The sequence below is a fragment of the Helicoverpa zea genome, chromosome 13, assembly GCF_022581195.2.
Source record: "Helicoverpa zea isolate HzStark_Cry1AcR chromosome 13, ilHelZeax1.1, whole genome shotgun sequence".
Taxonomy (NCBI): Eukaryota; Metazoa; Arthropoda; class Insecta; order Lepidoptera; family Noctuidae; genus Helicoverpa; species Helicoverpa zea.
In genome coordinates this window covers 3758612-3770415 of record NC_061464.1, presented here as the reverse complement: position 1 = coordinate 3770415, position 11804 = coordinate 3758612, and the positions used below count along the sequence as shown (strand labels likewise).

Below are 11804 nucleotides of genomic sequence, written 5' to 3'. Positions count from 1 at the left end.
GGCCTGCGATAGAAGCTATGCAATAGCTTAAAAACCAACATCCGATGTAATCGAACCTCTTCCAAATAGGACCGTTAAATTAACCGAAAGTTCTAGAACTCAGGCATTGAGCGATCCGCAACCGAAGGTAAGCGCGTAGGATTACATATAGAAGGCATGTAATTATTAGATGCAAGGTTGTTATCACGACGTGAATGTAAATGCATAGGTTACCTACTGGTTTATCAATTAATTGATAACTACTTTGTATGTGTGTATCTCAAGGCAGCTTGAGACCTCATTAATTAATTCGTTTGAAGTAGAAATGCATGAACAAGCATTTCATCGTTTTTTTTTTTTATCTGGCTATTCGGTATTCGGATTATACCTACGTTATTAAAGAATTGCGAAAGAAGACGAACATTTATTTCTTTGTTTACGCACAATGAGCTAGTCACCTGATGTGTGTTTCAAAAAGAAGTTTGGTGATACAGCATTTCATTTCAGTTCTTGGAAGTTCCTGAAACTTTTACTGAGAAGACGCCTGATTTCGAAGATAATCTTACACTTTTTTGACAAATAAAACAATGATGACTTTTCAAAATGGAAGTAGAACAGGCAAATAATGTGACATGTACCACTTTTGAGTTTCTTTCCAAATGACTTTCTGTAAATAATATGTACCAACATACATCTAGCCTATTTGTTTAACACACACGAAAGATGTGAGGTTCGTATCCAGTTTTAAGAGAGAGAGTGATAAATACAAACTCTATATTAAAATGGGATTTGTCCATTTCATTAATCAACACAACATTCAAATACATACTTACATAATCGCTGATGTAAAAAACTACAGTTACTGCTTTAATTACCTGAAACAAAAAAATATAAAATTGTAGTTTGAACATGAATCATTTATTATAACTAGAAGACTAGGGTTACACGGAATCGGAATTCGTGGAAATGCATATAAATGGTTCGAATCTTATCTTAAGGATAGAGAGCAGGTTGTCGAGATAGAATTTTTCAACAAAGAAACCAAAGAAATATTACAAATAAGATCCAATTTAAAAGCCATAAATGCTTCCATCCCCCAAGGGAGTGTCATAGGGTGTCTTTTATTCCTCATCTACATTAATGATCTTCCTAAAGCAATAAATGAACCGTGTGTATTGTTCGCAGATGACGTATCGTTACTGACCTCTTATCAAATCAATGAAAATATAATCTACAAACTAAATAGTCTCCTTTCAACTGTTATAAATTGGCTAAAAAACCACAACCTAGAAATAAATTTCACCAAAACCAAACTAATAACCTTCCACCCACACCAAAGAGACCCTATAAAAATTAACTACACGTACGATACAACGAAACTAGAGCAGATTAATAATTTCACTCTCCTAGGACTATCTATAGACGAACACGTAAACTGGAAATCTCATATTCAAAAGATTAGAGCTAAACTTTCAAAATTCGCATACGCCTTACGCGAAATAAAGAGAACCACCAACTTCCAAACGGCACTCGTCGCCTATTATGCATACGCCCAAGCGTGGCTCAGCTATGGCGTCATACTCTGGGGGAACAGCACTGATTCACATACCATATTTACCCTACAAAAGAAACTCATCCGTATATTAACAAATATAGATCAATTAGACAGCTGTAAACCTCATTTTCAGAAACACAAAATATTAACACTTCCTTGTCTATATATTTTAGAAATTTGCAAATTTGTCCGAAAATATCCAGAATTTTATAAAACTCGCGAAGAAATCCAAAGTAAACATAACTTAAGGCATAAAAATAGATTAAATTTACCTACATCCAGACTTAAAATACACTCTTCCGGTCCGTTAGTAAGCTCCATCAAAGTATATAACAATCTACCAAAGAACATAAAAGATGAACCTAAAACCACAATATTTATAAAGAAATTAAAGCAATTCCTCAATGACAAATGTTACTATACAATAAAAGAATACATGGAAGACAAATCCTTTAAAAAATAAAAACTATATAAAAAGTACACGCATATAAGACACAACATAAACACACACACACACATACACACAAACTCACACACCCACTCACACCGACACTCACATGTACACTAATTAATATTATGTTATTAAGTATAATTATAATTTAGTATTAAGCTACTGTTAAACTTCTCCAACTACTTTAAGCTGTGCCCTATTGGGTCCATATTGTATCTAAAACTATAATGTACCACCTATCATGTAACATATGGAATGCTAATAAAGGATTGAGTATTGAGTATTGAGTATTGGTTTTAAGCCTACATCTTAACTTAACTAAGGAAGAAACACACTCAAACGCAAAAACTATTAACACTATAAAATCTTCAACAATAAATCATTATGAATTTGTAACTTGATCCGTACATTAACGTTAATACGAGTTATGCAAAACTAAAGACAATAGCTGTGTAATAAAATTACTCAATCAACGATTATACTCGACGTTGCTTATTGCACAATTGAATATCAATTTACAAAACTAATATAAACACAGGTAAAGGCAGAAATTATTGAAGTTGACAAGAATCTCAACTTATCTATTTATCTAATTATCTATATATACCATAGTCATTGTATAAATAGATAATTAGATAATAGTATGGATTTTCCCATAACCACATAATTTTATAAAACTACCAAGAAGCAATGACACAAGACTGACATCTCAATTAATTTCTAGAAAAATCTGGAGTCTGATCTAACTGTCTCGTATTTATCAAGGAAATAAATGACTGAATGCAATAAAAATATTTCTGAGAAAAAACTGTTTGTTCAATTACTTAGGATACTGTATGGAAACAAAAAAACGCGCAAATACTTGCCTTGATGGCAATTTCGGAAAAGGTTTTATGATTATTCCAGACACACAATTTACAAACGAAGCCATATCTATAGTAACTATCGTTGTTTTTCTCTTTTATCAATCAAAATTAAGTGTTTCATTAATAGTCTACGTGACGCAGCATAACTAATTTTCCACGAACTTAATTTCCAAAAAGTCAAACAATCAATGCAAAATTAGGTTGACACTGATGAAAATATTCCTCATAGACTCAAACATTTTCTCAGAAGCCGAATCGCGAATTCTTTGTAACTCAAGAAATTAACACAATAGAAATATTTTTTGGAACAATTATCTCGTTTACATCAGTTTTCCCCAAATCCGCATGACGGCGACGGCCTCTGTCTGGTATATAATTGTAACAACAACAGACATACAGGTAGCCCAGGACATTAGCATTAAACATTATAAGAACACCTGCCTTCCTTAAAGATACTTATTTATTAAATACATCAGGATCCTTGCAAATATCAATTATTATACCAAGCTACATCAGGATTTCTTCACACAATATCAGACCTTGATGTGTTACTATTACCTTAGTTATTACTTATCATCTTCCGCGATACACCAGTTTACTTTGTAATGCCGACTCACAAGAACCGAGACCATCTGTCAGCAGTCAATTAACAGACAGATTAACTAGTTCCTCCTGCATTACAAGCGGTTACTAGAACGGTTAAAATGCACATCTTAATGTAGAATCTAATTGATCTATGCTAACTTGAGAGTGAATACTGAATATCATTTGTATCCTTGTGTTGTGTTGTACGTAATATGAAGACTGATAGCTTTTTATTTTTTCAAAAGTAATTGTAATACAAAGTGTTGTATAATAAATATCTACACTAATATAATAAACAGGAAACATTTTTTGTACCTTAAAGACTCCGAAACTACTGAAACGATTTGAAAAATTCTTTCACTTTAGAAAGCTACACTCTCTCGAATAACATAGTCTATATTTTATCCCGGAAAGGGCAGTAGTTCCCACAGGACGCGGGTGAAACTGCGGTAGAACGGCTAGTTTCAAATAGTTTCCAAACTATAACATTTTAGTATTCGAAACGTACTTCTTCCACTAACAGTCTCATTACATATTTACATTCCTGTTTACAAGTTAGCAGCACTTAAATATTTGACGTGCATTTCAAATGTATGCCTGTAAACCCATAAAACTCACAAACCCAGGTCATAACATTAGTATAGGTCGCGGAAAACTTGCACGGCTCTTGGCAAAAACAAAAGGAAAACGCGAAGTGATTTACTATGATATAATAATTAAATGTTGGCAAGAAGTCTTTCTGCGAAGTCCACTCTTCGAGAGATGTCACCCATGCCAATAACCTATTGAGTTAATGTGCAAATTAAATTATAAGAGGAAGTATTTATTAGTCTACTTAGAACAATAAATTGAACAATAATATTCAGAAACCGAGGGATTATCTCGCTTTTGATAATGTCATGGCATGTGATTTAGTTCCTAGAACTTCCTAGTTCCTCTATTAAAATCATTCTGAACTAGTGCTTGTCTTATGTACTCAAGAGCTCTTCAAATTAGAAGGAAATCAAGTCAGTAGAATATACAAATAGAAATAGACAAAAAGGGCACAAACACCCCTGAATCAGACAGACCTGAAGCTAAACATCTAAGTACCGGAATTTGGCATTACTTGTATGAGGCTAGGCTAATGTGAAACTTCTATCTCTAGTAAGCAAAATAAGAAATGGCTGCTCCACATAGAAAACAAAAACCAACTATTACAACAGGAACAAAAACAGAAAAACAAACACCAATTAGTATAACAGCTACTGCATTAGCTGGTTAACATTCTCGGAATATGTACTACCCGTCAAATAGGTCACATCAGAATTGTTTACAAGCGATCGCTCGTACGTTGGGTTGTTTGTGCCAACCGTCATCAGCATGTTCCTGGTGACAGTCTGTCTATGTGAAGGAAATAGGGTAATCGATGTACTACTTCGTCTATTATGTAAGAGTGCTAAAGTTGAGCGGTGTTTTGAAATGTTCCTGCATCAAATTTTATTTTTCCTGGTATATCTAGGTCAGACTACACCAGACGCAGCGTTAAATATTGATGTCTTTGCTTCTAAAAGTATAGCTCGTCATTCGTTTCCCATTCTTAATGTTTCTACTATAGCTTCAAATTCCGACTCTCATCTATCTTCAGCTTTCTCCAATTTTGGAGCCATAAGGCAGGTTTTGAAGTTTTCATTCAAGATATTCTGGTGACAAAATCAATTGATGCCTTCCTGATTTGATACAATGTTTTCGTTTGAAAGAATCATTCATCAAGTAAGTTATCGACTGCCATTTCACATCCGTCGTTGAGGCCTCCGTGTTCCTTTAGATTATAATATAATCAATCTGTCAAATTCTTATTACAATGTTCTTTCTAGAACGAAGCCCTCATATTGTGACGTCCGCTTTAATCCATTGATAAGTCATATTTTGCAGTCAAAAACTATGAATTATAAATCAGTTTCAGATCGTTCTTAACCGGATTATTGCAAAGCTAAAGCTGCTTTTTAACATCTAATATCCTCTCATAAATAATATTAACGAGTACGTATCCAAACAAATAATAAATATTGTTAGTTTTGCGATCGTGCCAGTCATACATTTGGGTTGGAATAACAAACACAACTAACAACTCGAATGACCTGAAATTTTAGATTTTTTTCCTCGAAATGTTTTTCTCAAAATACCATATTGTATGGTCCAAGACTAGCAAAAATCCACCTGTATGAGAATCATCTATCTGCCTAGCCTTTTCCCCTATGTTAGGTTAGGTTAGGTCAGCTTCTAGTCGAACTGGATGCACCTGGGTTAAAGTGTTTTACATAGAGGTGACTGTCTATCAGACACTCTCAACCCAGCTATACAAGCAACCTGTACTATTCCTCCTGTTCTAGAATATTCTTACAATTATATATGTGCAGTAGAAAAGTTGCTCACAATGAAGTAGGTTCTAACTCTTTTGAATGTCGACCAGTCTGTCCATTGTAAGATAGCTTTGAAATGAATGATTATGTCTGTTAAGTATAGACAGTATCCTTGGCATTCATTAAAAAGGTAGGAGTGAACGTTAAAGTTACTGTACCCGGTAGAAAATAACGTGTTTGAAGTTTATATTCAGGTGACACAGGAGATAATAATCTGACTTTTGTAAGATAAAAACAAGATAGTAAATTGTAAAAGAAGCTGAAGCAATGTAAAATTTCAAAAATATTATTTTTATTGAGGAAGTGAATGTTGAGTGTGAAATATATAAAAAAGAGAGATGAAGGAAAGAAACGGTATAATAGTAAAAATTACAAAGGCAAAAAATATGAAGAAACTTAAAAGAATCAAAAAGAATATTCTCTAGTTATCCACAATATTCTCTAAACTTAGTAATATAATTCATTAATTTTAAACATACAAGATACTTCATCACATAGCTGAGCACTTCCCAAAATTACCGTCACATCAGGTACTGGTATTTGGAACAAGCCCAAAGGAAACACATAATAAATATGAATTATTATCTCTGAAAATTGCTGTAAATGGCAACAACGATTCAGCCAATATTTATTTAAGTAGCTACACAGACAAACAAACTATGTATTCGATTGCAATTCCTTATCTCCCGTAACCCAGTTCTGTTGGTTCTCGTATTTATTTAAATGGAGCACATTGAGTTTGTCTTGAATTTAAATTCTTTTTAAAGTTATCATCTGTTTACTCGAGGTTTTGCGTCAACAACTTGAGAAATAATAATATTAAAAACCTCGTCTTCATTATTTATGCTGTGTTGCTCTTCTTCCATTTTTCTGCTAAACTGATCCTCTAACAATCCAAAGAAGTCATTCTTCGTCAATATGGTTACTCCAACTGGAATAAATCCATTTAATCTAAGGACCATACGAGAATACATTAAGTTATATTCCAAAAGGCTAGAATTTTTATCTCGATTCGCGGAGTTGTTTCCACAAGACGCGATTCCTTTTCTTGATTTTCAGGGTAGATTAAATACGGGGCCAAAATATAAAAGTCAGTCAGCCTTGGCTAATGTGAACACTCCAAAACCATTTTTCAAATGACAACAGAGACCAAAATCATACTCAAAAGACGTACAAAGAACTATTTCCTAGAATAAAGAAATTAAACAGTGACCTAAATCATATATTTTCCTCAAACGATTCTCTGTAGAACTATTATCTTCAAAGACATAAAGATTTTTATCTCCGCCTGTTAATTATCGGGTAACGTCGCTCACTGGGCCAAAAGGTTGACGAACGAACTTGCCTCATATTTTCCCTCTACTATAGATACTTTTACTTTTTGCAATATTCTATTTCAGTATATTTTCCACATTTTTCAATGATCCTCACCCTTTTTAATCGACTTCCCAATAAGGAGAAGGTTCTCAATATTTTTTTACGTATGACTGATTACTTAAAGACACCTGGACCGTTTTGCCAAATTATTTTTAAGATGTAAGCTTGCCAAGCAGCTTTGATGGGGCCTTTGTGTTAAGAAGAAAAATTTAAATCCTTTCAAAAAGACGTTTAAATAAAGCCCATTAAGGTCTTGTAACCTTTGCAAACTCTTTGAAACTTTTCCCGTATTCACATGATACATCACTTCCCCACTTAAAACTTATCTAATTATCAACCTTCGCTGTATTGCCACAAATTACTCAACTTCTTCATTAAGTATTTGATACTTTAATTAAATCTGTTTACGTTGGCTCCAGACTGGAATCTTAATTACAACCAAGAAATAACAACTTTATGAGTTGAACGTGAGCGTAAATTCATACGACATGTTCAGATTTCTACCAAAATTAATATACCCCTCGAATCATCATCATCCTCCTGTTCTTATACCAATTTTATTTCAGATCAGCGCAGCATGTTTTCTCCTTCCATTCTCTTCTATCTGCCGTCATCTCACCTGTACCATTCTTTCTTACCATATCGACTTCCACACAATCCATCCATCGTTTCTTTGGCCGTCCTCTTCCACACTCATGCACAAAGCCTTCCTTAATATGCTGCTTGTATATTACAAAGATATTTCCTACTTATTCACCTGATGTTACAATACGAGGAAGATAATAATTTCCTACAAATCTACATGGTTGTTACGGCCGTGCCCTTCGTTGCTAACAGGATATAAAAACAGGGCATCAACCTGACAATTGAATGGAATTAGTGGACCATTGGATACCACACCACACATAAGTCCAGAAGATTTACTTTGAATAGCTCACTTCAGAGTTCATGTTCAAAACAAAAGGAAAATAGCAGCTGAATTTGTAGCGTTGAAAGAAGATTACAGAGATGAAAAAATATATGTTTCATCATTGTAAGTTAAATAGACTATAGAATTACAAACAATAGAATAAATAGAAGAGAATATATTATTAAACTATGATCTGACATTGACTAATGACGCAAATGCAACACAAATCGTCGATTGCATTGCTGATAATCTCAATGCATTGTCTCATTCAGCATGACAAAAACGAACCGCTATCGTCATACTAGACTTCTACAAGCTTTTCAACCGACTTCAAAAGAAGGACAAGACTTTCAATTCGGGAGATTTTTGTTTCATCTTCCGCGTTGACCTCTAAGTAGGCTGGAACTTCTATATTTTTTTGTCTATCGTCATTCGTCAGTTCATCAACCTCACTTGTGACTTGACATACAATACCTAGAGGCTTGTCAGTATTAATTACTTGTGTTTTTTCTAACTGTTGGCAAAAAACGGCTTTTATTTTTAGTAATGAAGAGACAGACAGCTTGACGCCCCGAGTTGCGAACTTATTAATGAACGTATAACGTCATAGGAAACCGTTATTTGTCTATTTTGACTAATTATAATTGACGGTGTTGAAAATGCTGTAGTTAACTGTCTCTAATATTTTTTTTATGTTTGACCTATTTGGAAAATGAAAATTCATTTATCTTTTGGATATGACAGATAGGTAGGTACAGATTATTCAGAGTATTTAATATTTTTAGAAAACCATCTACATACTCCCACAATACCCGAATTCGATTTCTTAAATGTCAATTTTGCGTGGGTTGTTATCCGAATTACCATATATTTCTATGCGAAATACCTTAACAACATCCTACTCGCAAAAAAAGTCTCATACAGCGTCTTTACCATTATCAACGTTAAATTCATATCCGTGACCATATTACATAATAGTAATATTAATATGACAAAAATACGATAAAATTGTTTACCTTTGTCCTGATAAGCACTAAACTCTGTTACTTATTATGTATACAATTTATTTATCTGTATATTTGCAAACGTTACCACGCTCAGTTACCGGTCGTGATAAAACTCTGCCATTTTTTACGAGACCGTACAGTGATACTAGTGTTTGATAAATCGTACTATCATTTGTAGGGTACCTTTTAGCGGTGTTTTTTCTTTTATATTTACGTTGTAAATAAACATATTTTGCGGCAATTTTGCTAACGTATATCTCTGAATATTTTCCTCACTATTGTTTTATTAGAGCCTCAGTTTTCTGTAGTGGTTTTTCTCCATGGCCTCTAGAATGGTTTAATTCTTGTGTAATAAATGTGCGAGTACTCTAAGACTACATATTATAGAATCTAGAATCTAGATACTAGATGATGAAAAGGTTCTACCTCTTCAAAAGTTTCATTAAAGTTATTAATAGGGTTGTTTCCAATTTTCGGAAATCTATTTAGATAGCTTCTAAATAATTTTAAGATCACCCTCTCTTTCATTTTTCGTCTCAAATCTTTTTATTTTTTATGTATTACATGTTTTTCTATGTGTCTTAAAATATTGCTCAGAAAACGCTAGATCACGTGACTGTGACGTCAACGTTCTCTGTTCATTCCTTTACATTTTAAAGCACATCTAACGAGAAAAAACTAACATACCAACTAATGGATTTCTTAATTTTAATAATGTATTTTCATAAAATAGCTACAAAAACTATAATATTTTATACATATAGATTATTCTTATACATTTGCACAAAAATAAAATACCTCAAATGTTTTGAGTTGTGTACGCGGAAAAATGAAATGGTGCAAAGAAACGTAAAGTTTGTGTTTATTTATATTGAGGTTATGTTTGTGTCCGCGTTCGAAAAGATTTGATGCTTTTTCAAAAAACTTAAATTAAATGAATGTCTACAAGGTTTGTGTTGTGCGAGACTGTGGAAATACGACCATTAGTGCTCTAAATAAACTGTTCATCCACGTACCGCTGAATAAAAATCTTGGTTATTGGCCAAGAATTGAGCGACCATAAAAGAGTCTACTCTTGGCAGATTGGAACTATCAGCTTTCATAAATCCTTTCTCCATAATTCTTTAGCAGTTGTATCACTTCAATGCAATTAACACACAGAACTTCACAGAAGCTATTATAATAAACAAAGCATTAATTCTGAGGTTATTTCGATATATCTGTCACTGTCAAATACTTGTCACTGTCAAATATAGAAAGGATGACGTCATCGGTCTCTTCTCGTCCTTTTTAATGGCGTGACGTCACAGGCTCAAAATTAAAATTTCATAAATTAATTAAAAAATATATGGTCAGTTATAAATAATATAATATAGCTTATCGTGTTTCTAGTTTTGTGAACTTTCGTTGCATTTATTTAATTTTATCTAAATGAATACTAGGAAACAACCCTATTCGACAGCTTGCACTAAAAATCGCAGACTAAAAATAAATCCTTTCAATAAAAAGTTCCACATAGTCGGACACATAGACGAACCGACAGCTTAGCCAGACCGCCCGTCGCCTGAAGTCAGGTTAATGACCTCGACCCCACTGATCAAGCGGACTCATACATTTTGGATAAGCTAGCGTTTATTTTAAGTACCTTTAATATAGTCAATTTACCAGTTAATGTGTCTAAAACTGGAGTGAAATCATAATTTTGTTCTATATTGGAATTTGTGATTTATATGAGTCGCAACTCATGATAGTCACGCATACTTGTGCAAAATTCGAATGATAAAAAAAACCTCGTAAAGCATCGCATTTGGCCGATTCTCCAGTTGATATTGTAATGTTCATTTTATTCTGTAGAACTCTAAAAGTAGGCCTAATTTGAACTTAGTAGGTATGTTTTGTTCATTAGTGACATTGACCGTCGGACTTGAACGAAGGGCAACATAACAGCAAATATTTACAAACCTATCTGAAGGTTAATTTGTTTTGTATATTTATTGGTCTGTCTTAGTACTTTGGGGAATAGTGTCACTGGGGTCCAAATATAAATATAGTGACGTAGGTGTACGGTTCAAGCTGAAATAGTAACTCTAGAATTATATCTACTATTTTTCGAAATTTCACCAGGCAGCGCTTCTGAGAGATCTACTTCTCGCGAATTGCCACAATAAATGTTATTTATACTGATAAAATTCTCAATTTCCCAGGGATCAGTTCTTTAGACGCGTTGTAAGGCAACTACACAAACATTACTCTTTATAAAAATATAGGTAGCACAGACGAAACAACATTCATCAAATTCAAACCATGTCATCGAACGCTCAAGTTTAACCAATATCAAGGACTGATCTGGACTCATTCCTAGTGACTCTGATGATGTCAGTACTAAACAAGACAATAGGAATGATGAACCATGAACTCACAATGCTAAGGTCATCAGGAAACATTGAACTACAGAGCCTACTATTAATACTTATTAAACTGAAGAACATGCGTAGTAATCAGTCACGCAACTTGTCAAAAATGGGACCAACGAACTTAGTAATTACTATCTAAATGTTTCTAGGAATGGGAGCCGCTAATTGTTTATCGAAGCTAATAGTTTAATTGTTCAATTAGTTTAACATGTGTGAGACAAATGCCCTAAAGTGGTTAAAGTTTCTATACCTATAAGA

The 11804-nt window shown here is 33.5% G+C and overlaps 1 protein-coding gene across 3 annotated transcripts in view; it reads right to left on the bottom strand.

Annotated features, from left to right (window-relative positions):
* LOC124635640 overlaps positions 1–11804 on the bottom strand; it is a 112395-nt gene that overhangs the window by 92393 nt on the left and 8198 nt on the right. The window lies entirely within an intron of this gene.